Raw genomic sequence first — 4,573 nt, forward strand, 5'->3', positions numbered from 1 at the left:
GGTGAGTGGTGAGTGAGTGGTGAGTGGTGGGGTGAGGGGTGAGTGGGTGAGTGGGATGGGGTGAGGGGGAGTGGTGAGTGGGGAGTGGAGTGGTGAGTGTGAGGGTGAGTGTGGTGGTGAGTGTGAGTGATGAGTGTGAGTGGTGGTGTGAGTGGTGAGGTGCGTGGTGCGTGAGTGGTGAAGTGAGTGTGAGTGGAGTGGTGAGGGTGAGGTGGGTGAGCGTGAGTGGTGAGAGTGAGGAGTGGTGAGGGGACTGGTGTGGTGAGGGTGAGTGTGGTGAGGGTGAGTGGTGGTGGTGAGTGGTGAGGGTGAGTAGTGGTGGTGAGGGTGAGTGTTGAGGGTGAGTGGTGGTGGTGAGGGTGAGTGGTGAGAGTGAGTGGTGAGTGAGTGGTGAGTGTGAGTGTGAGTGATGGTGAGTGTGAGTGGTGAGGGTGAGTGGTGATGGTGAGTGAGGGAGAGTGTTGAGGGTGAGTGGTGAGCGTGAGTGGTGAGCATGAGGGGTGAGTGGTGAGGGAGAGGGGTGAGTGGCGAGGGTGAGTGGTGAGCGTGAGTGGTGAGGGAGAGGGGTGAGTGGTGAGTGTGAGTGGTGAGGGTGAGTGGTGAGCGTGAGTGGTGAGAGTGAGTGGTGAGGGTGAGTGTGAGTGGTGAGTGTGAGTGGTGAGTGTGAGTGTGTGAGGGTGAGTGGTGAGGGTGAGTGGTGAGGGTGAGTGGTGAGCGTGAGTGGTGAGAGTGAGTGGTGAGGGTGAGTGGTGAGTGTGAGTGGTGAGGGTGAGTGGTGAGGGTGAGTGGTGAGGGTGAGTGGTGAGGGTGAGTGGTGAGGGTGAGTGGTGAGCGTGAGTGGTGAGAGTGAGTGGTGGTGGTGAGCGTGAGATTGAGTGGTGAGTGGTGAGAGTGAGTGGTGAGGGTGAGTGGTGGTGGTGAGGGTGAGTGGTGGTGGTGAGGGTGAGTGTGAGTGGTGAGGGTGAGTGTTGAGCGTGAGGGGTGCGTGGTGATGGTAAGTGGTGAGGGAGAATGGTGAGTGAGAGTAATGAGGGTGAGTAGTTGTGGTGAAGGTGAGTAGTGAGGGTGAGTGGTGAGGGTGAGTGGTGAGCGTGAGTGGTGAAGGAGAGGGGTTAGTGGTGAGTGTGAGTGATGAGTGTGAATGGTGAGGGTGAGTCGTGGTGGTGAGTGGTGAGGGTGAGTGGTGGTGGAGAGGGTGAGTGTTGAGGGTGAGTGGTGGTGGTGAGGGTGAGTGGTGAGGGTGAGTGTTGAGGGAGAGGGGTGTGTGGTGAGGGTGAGTAGTGAGAGTGAGTGGTGAGTGAGTGGTGAGAGTGAGTGTGAGTGATGGTGAGTGTGAGTGGTGAGGGTGAGTGATGGTGAGTGGTGAGTGGTGACGCTGAGTGGTGATGGTGAGTGAGGGAGAGTGGTGAGGGAGAGTGGTGAGGGTGTATATATTTTTGCCTATGATGACAGCAGTACATGCTGACGTTTTGTATGTTAAATGTAAAAGCTAAATGTGTGAATGTGTGTGTCTGTTGGAAATGTTAAGCAAACTTGGCGACACGCAGTTTTTAAAATGGTAATAGGGCGATTCTAAAGTAATCTACAACCCTAGATGATTCCTTTGCGTGATTCAAAGAATCGATTCCTGGCGTGCTGGGGGTTTACAGTTTTTAATTACAGAGTTTTATTTTCATTGGTATGTTATGTTTTAAAGTTTTAAGGAGTTTTTAACAATTTTTTGCCCCGGTCAACCCCGGATATTTCCCATTCGTAGCAGTTTATATCAACTCTATAACCAACTTATATTAAAGGGGAATAGGGCGATTCTAAATGAATCTACAACCTTCGATTCGTTTGCGCAATTGAGAGAATCGATTCTTGGCGCGGACGGGTTTAAAATTTTAATTACACAGTTGTATTTTCATTGGTATGTTATGTTTTAAAGTTTTAAGAAGATTTTAAACGTATTTTTCTCCCGGGCAATGCTGGGTATATCGAGTTTATAGCACAAAGTTTTCGCCTGACAAGTGTGGGGTGTCGAGGCCTAGCAACGTGCAGAGCCTCCGGCCTCGCCTAGATTGCCCAGCCGGGCGAGGCTGGGTGCTGGGCCGCTACCACCCCCCCCCCCCGCGCTACAATAATACTGTCTAATCGCTATAATTTTATTATTTACCGACCCTATAATAGTAATTGCACACATTGGGGTGGGGGGGGGGGGGGGTAGTGAAGAAGACGTAAAACTTTGAAGAATTTACCTCAGCGTTGCGTGTTAATGCGTGTGCATATTTTTAACGGGAATAAAAAATAGCGTCCGCCCCGCAGCGACGGCGTTGCTGCCCGTTGCCAGGGGCAACTGCCATGGTCGGCGTCTCGCGCATGCGCAACGGCGTGCTTTGTCACGTGCCGGTCGGCAATAATAAATAGATAAATAAATAAACATAAATCGCATTAAATCGATAATTGGACCACTTTAAAGGCGACGGACGAAAAACCGGAAATGCCTATTCCCACCGCGGGGCACGGGACGTGCCTCCCGGCAAATATTTTTCGTCCTAAACCCCACGGCCCGGGCGCCAAATCCCTCGCAAGCGAGCGTTCACAGACGGACAGACAGACGGACAGACAGACAGACAACACGTTCCTTCGGAGTGGGCAGGTAGGAACTTCGTTGGACAGCACATTCGTGCACGACAAAAAGCTCGTGGTCACGTGATGCACTTCAACCAATCCCTGAACATACATGTTTGGGAGGGGCGATGCACGACAGACAAATAATCCCTGGTGGGCAGTGTGAAACTGTTGTTCCTACTTGTATAATTCCACTCGTTGAGTTATCCTTCAGCGATGAGGACTCCAGACTGATTTTCTTCTCACCCACTCTGTTCGACCACCACTCAGCAGGTCACAACACTTTTCTCTCGGCTTCCTCCACGCACTGCTCAAATTTGGAAGTCCATCCTACGGTTTAAATTCTAATTATCTTGCTAATTTCCATAAATATTTTGATTTCACACTTGATGATGATTGCTTGTGTTGCAGTCGAAACGTCGTGATAATTTTATTGTTTGATATTTGTATTATTTTATTATTTCCCTTCTACGTGACTTGACCGAAAAAAACTATAATATGAATTCCATAAACATGTTAACTCTTATCAACTACAACTTTGATTGTAGTGCTGTTCATTGCTGACCGTATGACATGTTGGTCTTCTGGATCTATGCTCAGCAACCATAACTAATGAAAACAAGCAGACGTTTTGTGCAGGCCACGCATATTTCTTCGAGTAAAATTGTCCACTGCCAAAATTTCACATCGTGGAGATGCCGGGGATTGAACCCAGGGCTTCACACATGCGAAGCGTGTGCTCTACCACTGAGCTACATCCCCATGGTGGTTCTACCTGGGCGCAGTTCCACCTAGGTACGGGGTGAAACTTCGTTATCAGCTTCTTCATCTCCTCGTCACCCCACTCACTCTCCTGTTGGCCCTGGGCCCTGTACACATCGAGTCTGCACATAGTCCAAGCAAAATGTATTTCTTTGAAAGAAATAGAAATAACAAGCATACATGTGGATGAATACTATGATGCTTTCCCAATGTATTTATTCTTGGAAATATTTAATTCGTAAATAAAAGAAAGTGTTTTGGATACTTTTAAGCACTGGTTTTCATCTCCAAAATTTTAAGTAAACCATTTGATCACTGTGTGCATCGCTAGTTATACGAATAGCAAGTTCCTGAAATCAACACAAATTCACCCTCAGGTATCGTTCATATAGGGTTATACTGGTAGGAAGCACCTGGTTCCACCAGCCCACAGGGGATTATTGTGTCCGTCCGTCCGTCGTGCATCCAAAAATGGGAGGGGTGGGGCTGGGTGGAGAGGGGAGGGTGGGGAGGAGCTGGGTGGGGGAGGGTGGGGAAGGGCTGGTCACCCCGTGGTGCCCTTATAAAACTTAACGTTTAACCGACTCACGCCAGCTTGTGCCCGCCCTCACAGTTGGCCATATTTGCGAAATACACCACGCCGCCGTTGACCCTGGCCATTGACCGAGCAACCCAACGTTCCTACCAGCTCCCTCCGCAGGAATGTGTTTACGAGAGTTCATGTGCACCCCTATTACAGGGATATTGACACAGCCAATTGATTTTGGAAATCAACCTTTGTTGGAAACATAAATTAAATAAAAACTTACAACATTGAGATGCCGGGGATTGACGCCAGGGCCTCACACATGCAAAGCGTGCGCTCTACCACTGAGCTACATCCCCATTCTGGTTCTACCGGGGCGCAGTTCCACCTAGGTACGGGGTGAAACTTTGTCATCAGCTTCTTCCTCTCCCTTGTCACCCCACTCACTCTCCTGTTGGCCCTGGGCCCTGGACACATCGAGTCTGCACAGAGTCCAAGCAAAATGTATTTCTTTGAAACAAAAAGAAATAACAAGAATACATGTGGATGGATACTATAATGCTGGCCCAATTTATTTATTCTTGGAAATATTTAATTCGGAAATAAAGTGTTCTGGATACTTTTAAGCACTTGCTTTCATCTACAAATGTTTAAGTAAAGCATTTGATCACTGTG

At 49.1% G+C, this 4,573-nt stretch overlaps 1 non-coding gene across 1 annotated transcript; it reads right to left on the bottom strand.

The window, feature by feature from the left end:
* Positions 1-3,300: 3,300 nt before the first annotated feature.
* On the bottom strand, positions 3,301-3,372 carry TRNAA-CGC (transfer RNA alanine (anticodon CGC)). Its single transcript has one exon. It is a non-coding gene; the product is annotated as a tRNA-Ala (tRNA).
* Positions 3,373-4,573: the final 1,201 nt, after the last annotated feature.

The sequence above is a fragment of the Lethenteron reissneri genome, unplaced genomic scaffold (assembly GCF_015708825.2).
Source record: "Lethenteron reissneri isolate LAM-NWPU_2019-01 unplaced genomic scaffold, ASM1570882v1 scaffold_123, whole genome shotgun sequence".
NCBI lineage: Eukaryota > Metazoa > Chordata > Hyperoartia > Petromyzontiformes > Petromyzontidae > Lethenteron > Lethenteron reissneri.